The sequence below is a fragment of the Myxine glutinosa genome, chromosome 6 (assembly GCF_964187855.1).
Source record: "Myxine glutinosa chromosome 6, kmMyxGlut1.1, whole genome shotgun sequence".
NCBI classification, from domain to species: Eukaryota; Metazoa; Chordata; class Myxini; order Myxiniformes; family Myxinidae; genus Myxine; species Myxine glutinosa.
In genome coordinates this window covers 156461774-156472865 of record NC_136266.1, presented here as the reverse complement: position 1 = coordinate 156472865, position 11092 = coordinate 156461774, and the positions used below count along the sequence as shown (strand labels likewise).

The 11092-nt window shown below is 45.4% G+C and overlaps 1 protein-coding gene across 3 annotated transcripts in view; it reads right to left on the bottom strand.

The window, feature by feature from the left end:
- Positions 1 to 2347: 2347 nt before the first annotated feature.
- The window catches only part of DDX55 (DEAD-box helicase 55), a 117112-nt gene continuing 108367 nt past the window's right edge, over positions 2348 to 11092 (bottom strand). The window contains exon 16 of one of the 3 annotated variants that reach the window (XM_068118846.2): positions 2348 to 2454. The gene's annotated coding sequence lies outside the window, so the exon portion shown is untranslated. Of the gene's footprint in view, positions 2455 to 4712; positions 5226 to 11092 lie in introns of those variants that run through there. The other 2 variants (XM_078780822.1, XM_068118844.2) reach the window with 2 other exon arrangements.

The window sequence follows — 11092 nt, the reverse complement described above, 5'->3', positions numbered from 1 at the left end:
TGGCACGCTCTGCAAGCAGCCATCAATCAACTGGACTGGTCTCCCATCTCTAATGCCTCTGACATCAATTCTTTCTGGGAATTCTTCCAAAGCAAACTGCTCTCTCTCATGCACAGATTTATCCCATCTCGTCTTCAGTTGTCTTACCCTTCCTCCCATCCATGGTACACTGAATCTTGTGGTGAGGCAGTTGCCCTGAAACAACTTGCCTTTGCGTCTTGGAAGGCAAATCCAACTGAAGGCAATCTCAGTTCCTTCCACCAAGCTCGAAACAAGTGTGTTTCTACCCTCAGGAGTGCCAGGAAGCACTATCTCTCCACACTCAAGATTGAACTCTCAAACCTGTCCCCTTCTTCCAAATCCTGGTGGCGTCTGGTCAAATCCGTTTCTGGTGTTTGTTCCCCCTCCATCCCCTCCCTTACCTCAAATGGCTACACAGTTGACACCGCACATGACAAAGCCGAATGCCTCAACTCTGTGTTTGCCTCAAAATCTTGTGTCCCAAACCCATCTCTCTCTGTTCCCACCTTTCCCAGTCGAACCCAACTGCTCCTGGACTCTGTGTCCTTCTCTCCTGACAAGGTGGAGAAGTTTTTATCAAACCTCGGCTCTGATTCTGCAACTGGACCAGATGGCATCAGCCCTCGGGTCCTAAAATCCTGCTCTGCCGCTCTATCTCACCCTCTCTCTGTTCTTTTCACCCTCTGTTTTCCTCAAGGTCATCTGCCAGCATCTTGCAAATCAGCAAACATTACCGCTTTACACAAAAAGGTGCAAAAACAGATCCTTGCAACTACAGACCAATCAGCCTGCTCCCAATTATCAGCAAAGTCATGGAATCCATCATTGCTTCAGATATCAAATCCTTCCTCTTCTCCAATGGCTTGATCTCTGATCATCAATTTGGATTCAGACCAGGTCATTCTACTTTGGACATGCTGCTTCTGCTGTCTCAACAATGGATGGAGGTCCTCAATGCCAAACAGGAAATCAGAGCTGTTTCACTTGACATATCACGTGCCTTCGATATGGTCTGGCACCCAGCTCTGCTCACCAAACTCACCTCCTATGGTATTCAGGGAAATCTCCACTCATGGCTTGCGGATTTCCTCTCTGGTCGTAGGCAACGTGTGGCCCTGAATGGATTTCTCTCATCTTCCCTTCCTGTTCTGGCTGGAGTTCCCCAAGGTAGTGTTCTGGGCCCTGTGCTATTTCTGGTCTTCATCAATGATCTCTCCGACTCTCTGGAAAATCCTCTTTATCTCTTTGCTGATGACTCCACTATCTGCCGCTCCATTCCTCATCCCTCAGATCGGCAGTCTGCAGCCTCCTCACTCTCTGCAGACCTGGACAAAATCACAGACTGGTCAAACAAGTGGAACATGTCTTTCAATCCTGACAAATCTCACACTCTTACAATGTCTCTCCGAAAGGACCGACTGGACAACCCTCCCATCTACTTTCTCAACAATCCTCTCCAAGATGTTCTGTCGCTCAAGCTTTTGGGTCTCACTATCTGCCATGATCTTTCTTGGGAAAACCACATTTCCAAGCTGGCCTCCAAAGCCAGTCGCCGACTGGGCATCCTCCGTCGTGCGAAGTCCTTCTTTGGCACACCTGAGCTCCTCACCACATACAAGGCTTTCATCCGCAGCTCAATGGAATACTGTTCCCCCCTCTGGGCTGGTACTCCTGCCTCACACCTTGCTCGGCTTCACGCTGTTGAGGCCAAAGCTTTCTGAATCATTGGAATCTCCTGCGATGTAGTCAACTCCGAGGGCCTTTCACTCACTCACCGCAGGCAGGTTGGTGGTCTTTCTGTCTTCTACCGACTCCTCTCCGGCCTTGCTCCCCCAGCTCTCTCTGTGCTCTGTCCCCCCAATATTCCTTCAGGTCGCACAAGATCTGCCTGCAACCCTCTTATGGTTAAACTGCCAAAGTCTAGGCTCTCTGCTCACCTTCACTCTTTCATTCCCCTTTTCTCCCGCCTCTGGAACAAACTCCCCCACTCCCTTCAATCCCACTCCTCCCTCCAGGTCTTCAAAACAGCTGTTCACCACCATCTCTTATCTTCCCCCATCGAAAACCTTGATATTTTGTACCCCCGGTAATTCACCCCAGAGTCCTTGCAGTGTTCATATGTTTTATTCCTCTCCCACCTCCCCCCAAGTCCTCCCGATGTCCCTGCTCTCAAATGTTGTGTTTGTGTCCTTCCCCCTCTCTCCCCATCGTGTCTGCCGCTCCCCTTGTTTTTTGTGTTTTGTGTGTCGGTTAGTCTTTTTGTGTGATTAATGTTAGCTCTTTCACGAGCCTCGATCTTGTATACAAAAAAGAAAAAAAAAAGAAAAAAAGGAAGAAAACAAACAAGGAAAGTGAAAACTGAGTACGCCCTTTCGGCGCATCATCGGTGGGCAGCGAAGGTCTTCGGCGTCCTGCGATGGCGTCGTGCATTGCCTGGATGGAATAGGTAGGGGCGGAGTACAATACAATCTGCTTGTTCATGTCCCTTACCCAACTCATCCACCAAGTTACGTCATAATCCATTCACAACGTTTTGAAATATCATGCTCTAAATATCATTTTTGGTCCGACCTCTCAATTATGAAGAATCACTTTAAAAATTATCGTATCTTGATCCGGATCTTCACCAAAATTGAATCAATTCGTCCTGGCAAACAAAATGTACATATACACCTTACAACTCACGGTATATACATATACACACACCAGGCCCCTATCAGAACTATTTTTTGAAGAAATAGAGTTGGCAGGTAACCATTGCTTCAAGGAAGGCTCCATTAGATATCGCACCCTGTTTACTCCAATATCTGTAAAGAATTCCATAAATATCCTGCTGGTAGAGATACTAGAAAATAGGGGCTTTTTGGAAGGAGTTCAAGCACCATCCTCTTGGCATCGTAAGAATCCCGTAAATTAATTATATACTCCTAGGGCTCGCCAAGCAATCAGAAGGCTGATGAAATTCAGGCAGCCGAACTAAATCGACCTGCTTCAAGTCCATTAAGGAAGAGCTCCCGGTCATCGCCTATTCTACCTGCTTGCCAAAGTAAGGGAATAGTGAGGGCATGTCAGTGTAGTATTTTGCTTTTGAATAGATGTTTTATTGTCAGAAGTCGAAAAGCCATTATTCTGTTCACGATGTGCACTGAGCTTTGGCCACCTGCATGTCAAAGCCTGCACAACACACCAGGTTACAACCAATTGTGGCAGCCCCACAAAAAATAATTGGAACCTTCTACCTTCCAGATGCTAATGACCAGAGCTCTAGAAGGCTGGAGCGCAATGACATATATATATATATAACACAGTGTGTGTGTGTGTGTGTGTGTGTGTGTGTGTGTGTGTGTGTGTGTGTGTGTGTGTGTGTGTGTGTGTGTGTGTGTGTGTGTGTGTGTGTGTAATGTTACTGATAGACTCCGAAACGGAGAGGCTCACGTGCTTGATATTTGGCATAGACATGGCCATTGAGCCTGGGACGAACATGGCCGAGACAATATTTGACGAGATCCATATTTTTTATTCATATTTACCTCAGCGCATTTCAGCGAAGTACCCGCTAATCTCAGCCAGTGCGAGCAGCTCGCTGATTCGCTCAGAGCGATCACGTGATGTTCCATCCCGTCACACGTCACACGTTTGCACGTAATTCAGGGCAAAAAGCCATTGCGTTTTTTCACCTTTATGCGACCGTGTTTTGTGTCGATTTTGTGCGATATGAATTAAATGTTAATTCATATTTCGTGTTTACGAATTCGAATACGAAGGATTTCCCCTTTCGATTTCGAATACGAATCGAATACGAGCTTGAGTCGAGAGGTCGAATGTACGGGTTGGGAATGTGCAGGTCTCCCTTCCCCCGCCCGGCAACGCCGGTACTGGAGGGCGTGGGTCACAGGATCGGTGAGTCTCCAAAAGCCGCTTCGTGCTCTTTCGAAGATGCAGGACGATGTCGCGATTGTTGTGCTGCTCTCCGACCATGAGAACTGCAACGTCATTGTTGACTGGCCCTCCCCCTTCCCCCTCCCCTGTCCATCCTCCCCCTCCCTTCCCCCTCCATCCTCCCCCTCCCTCCCCCCTCCACCCTACCCCTTCTCCCCTCCCCCTCCCCCCTCTCCCTCCCCTCCCCCCTCGCACCTCCCTCCTCCTCTTCCCCCTCCCCCCTCCACCTCCCCCAACCCCTCCCCCTCCCCCCTCCCCCCTTCCCTCCCCCCTTCCCTCCCCTCCCCTCCCCCCTCCCCCTCCGCCCTTCCCCCCTCCCCCCTCCCTCCCCCCTGCCCCCCTCCTCCTGCCCCCCTCCCCCTCCTCCTCCCATCCCTCACCCTCATCCTCCCCATCCCCCCTCTCCCCCTCCTCCTCCCCATCCCCCCTCTCCCCCTCTTCTCCACCTCTCCCCCTCCCCCTCTTCTCCACCTCTCCCCCTCCCCCTCCCCCTCTTCTCCCCTCCCCCTCTTCTCCCCTCCCCCCCTCTTCTCCCCTCCCCTCCCCTCCCCCCTCCCCTCCCCGCCCGGCAATGCCGGGTACTTCTGCTAGTCTACCATATAAAACACAATGTCAGTTTGTGTGTTTGTACTGATGTCTGTCTCCCTTCATCAGGGCGATTTGAGTCGGGTTTTAAAGGCCAATATTTTAACACAAATGTGTGTTCACAATGGTCTGTTTGTGAGGGTAAAAAAAAACTTGAAAAACATTTTCCATAAAAGAGTAATTATGTCTCTTATATTGGAGTTGTAGACGGTGGCTTGCAAACTGAGCCTCAAGGGCGGCGTACAGATACGTTTTTTAAAATAACAATCAATACAAGGCAAAGGGAGTTGAAATTTGCTGCACGTGATTTTACCAGAGTAAAACGAGTGTTTATTTACGTCCGTATGTCTAATAAATAAAAAACATATAAGTACACCTGGCACTAGGCCGAGGCTTCAGACTTTGGCATTCTCACGAGGCTGCACCATCAAATAGACTGTTCCAACCCGTCATTTTTCACGGGCTTTTATACTGCTTATTCCATAAAGTTGGAAGCAACAGGTTGTTTATTACTGTTACGCGCGCCTTAAGAGAAAAAATAAATGGAGCATTCCTTTCCACCTTGCAAATTCCCATTTAGTATTACATACTAAAAAAAAAACAATTTCATTGAATGTAATTTGAAGTTCCAAACTAGAGACATAGGCATGTCATTCCATCTCTCTTCCATACTATCCTGCCTGGGGGAGTTGGAAGAAGAGGGGGGTGGAGACGATGATGAGGAAAGGGCTTTCAGGGCACAACCAAAGTAATTGAAAAATTATGTTTGTTCCAATTAACTCTCTCAGTCAAGACAAGCTCAAAATTGGTAAGACAGCGACTTCCGTTGAGAATATCTCTTGTTTTGAACACCACAAAGTTTATCAACATAAGCTGAAATGATTTTTGAATTGTTCGATGAGATAGACAACTGTCACAAATACTTTGCTTGTCTGTAAAGCAGTGATGATAATTACACCTGGGAATGCTAGCAACAGTCAAAACTTCCAAGCATTAATACCTGGAGTTGGGCGAAAGAAGTGTGAGACATCTTAAGGTTTAACATTTTGAAATCGACAGCTATCGGGGATGCCTCTTCACGGCGGTTGTACCACCCAACATAAGTCGGGGGCCAAATCTTCCCCATTCTTCCCTGTTACCCGCATTCGTCAGGGCAGAGTGGTCATGGTCGGAGTGCAGAACGGTCCCCATGGACCGGCCCTTTCCCTCTGGTCGCTCTCTCTTTCTCGCTCTAACTCTGTCTAAGGTGGGGGTACAACATCCTAGACGTGGGAGATCTCTGGGTCGCTCCTGGGATGATTGAAATCTAATTATTTCTCACAACATCTAAAAAGTGCCAATAATATTGTCCAGGCCATTTTAGGATTTCTGTGAGGAACAAGCTAAGATTTAGTAAGTAAGTGGAAGGGTGCCAATATTTTTGGCCACGGCAGTATCTCCACCAGGCTGATCAGTTTACGTTTTGTATCCCACTGATAGGCCGGATCTGGATCTGACGTGAACCTAAATCTAATCGGCTTGTTCTTGTCACCTACCCAACTCATCCACCAAGTTTTGACATAAGTCATCCACAACGTTTTGAAATATCATGCTATGTATATCAGTTTTGGCCCTATCTCTCAATGGTGAAGAATCACTTAAATATTCTGTGATCCAATCCAGATTCGAATCTTCACCAAAATGTAATCAATTCTTCCTGGTCACACACACAACCTCTCCACCAAATTCCGTCCAAATCCGTCCACAACTTTCTGAGATATCCTGCTCACAAAGACACTGACAGACAGACAGACGTGAAAACAAAACCGCTATCCACCTTCAGTGACGGAGGTAATAAGAGGTCATTCCACTTGTGATTCCCATTACCATGTACAAAAAGCAGGAGTATTTCCGACTCAATGATGTTCACATTTTTGGAATGAATGCAAGCTTCACACCAAAACATGCCAAGTAGGATCACTCACATGAAATATAGCTCGTAGTTTGCATTCAACTCGTGATCTTTCCTTCAATATTCAAACAAGCAAACAGCCATGAGAGATACTGTCCCTTTTTCATTGAATTGAAATATGTGTACAGAGACAATCTGAATAATGTAGCAATTTTACGAGATGAAAAATGGGCACAATTTGCGTCTCCCTGTTGACACAGGCATGCCAATAAAATAGTATGCTTCAATTTTCTCGCCTGGCAGCCTGTGCTTCTGCAACAGATGGAGGATGCCAACTCTAACAACTGCAGAAAATGCTTCTCAGATCTGTTTGAATACCTAGATTATAAAGTCGACACCAATCATCTTACTCACCCATGAATATACGATATATGTAATCACTTCTGTGTGTCTGTCCTGGCCGTAACTTTTTTACCGTTTGAGTTTTGTCATCAAATTTTCAACAAAGCTTTATTATGATAACTGGCGTGACTCGGAGGGCTGCGCGCGCCTCACCACACGTCGTTTCAAAGTGGTAGGCGTCTTTGACCTTTTCGGTGTCTTTTGGGTCTTCATGGTGTTTTGGATCTTCAGGGCCATTTGGGTCTTCAGGGTCTTTTGGATCCTCTGGGCCTTTAAGGGTATTTTGGGTCTTTGAGGTGTTTTGGGTCTTCGGGGTCATCAGGGGCTTTTGTATCTTAATGGCCTTTTGGTTCTTCTTGGTCTTTAAGGGTCTTTTTGGGTCTTCGGGGTCTATTGGGTCTTCGGGGTATTTTTGGTATCCGGGGTCTTTTGGGTCTTCGGGGTCTTTTGGTCTTCGGGGTGTTTTGGGTCTTCGGGTTGTTTTGGGTCTTCGGGATGTTTTGGGTATTCGGGGTGTTTTGGGTCTTCGGGGTGTTTTGGGTCTTCGGGGTGTTTTGGGTCTTCGGGGTGTTTTGGGTCTTCAAGGGTGATTTGGGTCTTCGGTGGTCTTGGTGGTCTTAAGGGTCTTGGGGGAATTAAAGGGTCGTCAAAGGTCTGAAGGGTCCCAGCAGTCTTAACGCAATTAAGAGGGTTAATTACTAATTAAGAGGGTGGTAATTTTATTTGAAGAAGAAGAAGACGTTTTCGTCGCATATAAACATAGCAATATACATAACCATATACGTATGCTCTATTATAATAAGAGAGGGAGAAGACAAATACATAATTTTGTCAAAAGGTCAAAAGGTTAAAGGTCAGCATCAGTGGCCGCATGGTGTTCACACACAAAACATCACCTAAAATCATCAATTTTCATCTAATTGACCTGAAATTTCAATTCACCATTTGAGTTTTGTCATCACATTTTCAACAAAAATTTTTTATGAGAATATGGAGAAGGATTATTAATAATTTGGTCAAAAGGACAAAGGTCAATGTTGTGTAAAATCCCCAATTTTCACCCCATGACCTGAAATTTAAAGAATTTGCATATTGGGTCACATAATTGATTCACCAATCAAAGGCTAGAAGCTCTTCTTTTTTTTTTTTTAGATCTAAAGCTCAAAGGTCAAAGCTGCATAAAATCATCAATTTTCATTTTGTATCTTTCAAAAGCCGTTTTCATTATTTTGAGCATACAGAAGAAGAAGAAGATGACTGAAATGGACGCGGACCGGCTTCAAATGCTTTCTAGTTTATGTTTACCAATAAGCTTGAAGAGCACTCACCAAGGAGCTAAAGCACTCAAGGTTGCACTCCAAAAAAACGGTTCATAAGGAATGGCTGGCTTGGCAAGCGATAACAAAGGGATTAGTAATGGAGTATTCCGGTACCCTAGGAGGATGTGTTGGGGGAGAACATACCCCCGGCTTGTGCTCCTCAGGCACCATTGGTAATCCTACGTGTGAACACCATGTGGCCGCTCAAAATACCACCCGTCGCTTCACTGTCCCTCTCAAAATACCACCCATCGCTAGCAAATTCCACTTGTCACTTCGCTGAATATGGAGGAGGGATCTTTTTTTTGCATCTTCTTTTTAAGTTTTATGGTGTTTTCAGAGCTGCAAGGCTCCATATACGCCACACGCCCAGACATAACAGCAGTGAATGAAGAAACCTTTAGATAATATATAGTTTGATTTCTCCGTAAAGCTTTTCGAGTTTGAAAAAGATCTGGGTGGTGTATTTTGCCAAAAAAACGCAGGGAATAACTAGAACGGCACTCAGTAGAGTGCATACCTCCACCTGGTTGGCCATATCACTCTTTGGTGAAAAATCACTTTTAAAAATTCTACTAGCTGCATCCGGATCAGGATCTTCACCAAAATTGAATCGATTCTTCCTTGTCACACGCACAACTTGTCCACCAAGTTTCGTCCAAATGCATCCATAACTTTTTGAGATATCCTGTTGTGTATCGTTTTTGGCCCGATCTCTCAATGGTGAAGAATCACTTAAGAAATTAAATAATGCCCATATCCGAATCCATATTCAGATATTCCCCAAAATCGAATCGAATCGTCCTTGTCAGACACCCAATCGGTCTACCAAGTTTCGTCGAAATCCGTCCATAAAGTTTTGAGATATCCTGCTGTGTATCGTTTTTGGCCCTATCTCCCAATGGTGAATAAGCACTTAAAAATCATAGTAGCCGGATCCGTATGCAGATCTTCACCAAAATCTAATAATTTCGGCCTTGTCACATACGCCACATCTCTGACAAATTTCGTCCGAATCCGTCCACAATGTTTTGAGATATTTTGTTCACAAGCAGACAGACGGACATACAAACGGACAGACAGACAGGGGTGAAAACATAAACTCCATCCACCTTTGGTGGTGGAGGTAACTAGAATGGCACTCAGTAGACAGCATACCTCTGCCAGATGAACAGTTTACGTTTTGTATCCTAGAGTAGACTAGAAAATCACAATACAGAATCACATTTAATCAAAATCATCCGTTCTCAACTTTTTGAGATATCCTGCTGTGTATCGTTTTTGGCTCAATCTCCCAATGGTGAAGAATCACTTAAAAATTATAGTAGCCGGATCTGTATCCGGATCTTCACCAAAATCTATTCATTTCGTCCGTTTCACATACGCTACCTGTCTGCCAAATGTCGTCTGAACTTTCTGAAATTTCGTCTGAACTGAAATGAAACAAATGTTTCTGAACTTGACTCCACAACTTTTTGAGATATCTTGTTCACAAATGTACAAATGGACCAACAGACATACAGACTGAGGTGAAAACATAACCTCCATCCACCTTTGGTGGCGGACGTAATAAAATGATCGTTTATTTTGATGGTTTGCCAATCTCATTAGCAGCTGTGTTTCTCCGTCATGCTTTGAGGAAGAAGAATAATAAGCGCTAATGCTTTGTTCACACTGTCTCTCCGTATTATGTTTGTTTACAATCACAATAATGAAATTATGACAAATTGTAATAAAGTGGAAGCAATTTGCAACTTGAAAAAAACATCCGATGTATCATCTCTTCCATATATATTACGAAAGTGTATTGCTGTACAAGTGTCGCCAATCCCAGTTGAGTGACACCCTATCCTATGGAGGTATGAATTAAGATGACAGTGCAGAAGGAGGGATGACAGCCTTGCTTACATAAATACACTTAGAATATGAATAGCTTATGTCTAAATTTTATCACTTCACTACAGATTTAAATTCGTATTTAGTCCATGGGGTCCCATCCTCAAATTTCGATTATACCCTTTAATTAGTCCATGAGAGGTCATCGTGGTTCCAATGCAAGGCAAGTTTGAATAGGCCAAAACAAAATGACAGCTTAAAAACCCAGAGATGTGACAGAGGGTTAATCTATCTCTTTTTCTCTCTTTCTCTTTCTCTTTCTCTTTCTCTTTCTCTTTCTCTTTCTCTTTCTCTTTCTCTTTCTCTCTCTCTCTCTCTCTCTCTCTCTCTCTCTCTCTCTCTCTCTCTCTCTCTCTCTCTCTCTCTCTCTCTCTCTCTCTCTCCCCCTGCTGGTCGTTTGCATGCTGGTTGTACTGTCATGGCGTCTGCTTGTGGAGGCCTGTGAGTGCTCTGTGTTGTTGCTCCATTCCCCCCCCCCCGTGTCCTTGTACCTGTTCGTGGAGTCTTCCTGGTGATTCCCATATACGTTGAGACGGGAGAGAGAGCCGGAGAGCACAGGGTGATCGCTGGTAAGGGTTCGCCGTTTTTGGGCGTCGCCCGATCGGTGTTTGCTCCTTCATCTTAAACCTCTATTTCCTTTTTTTCCTTTCGTTTATCCTTCCTTCAGTTTGTTTTGTTGCCTCCCTTTTCCGAAGTTAGGGAAATCGGAGAGGTCTGATTGCTTCCCATTCCCGGAGTTCGGGTAGGGAAGATTGTATTATATATTCACCCTCCCCGAGTTGGGGAGGGGTTGTAAGTGCAGCTGTTCCAGCATGGCAGCTGCACTATCTCGATTTACGGCCTTTCAGAGCCTGACCCGTAAGCACGGGTTCTTTTGTGTACCTCCGGAACGTGAGGTTAGTGTCGAGGACGTTGTCCTCGCAACCGGTCGTGTTGTCGGGATCGACAAGGTTGTTGCCGCTTCGCGGATGAACAAGCGGATCGTTATTTTTTTGTCCGACGTGGATTGTGTCCCACAAATTGTCGAACAGGGTTTGAC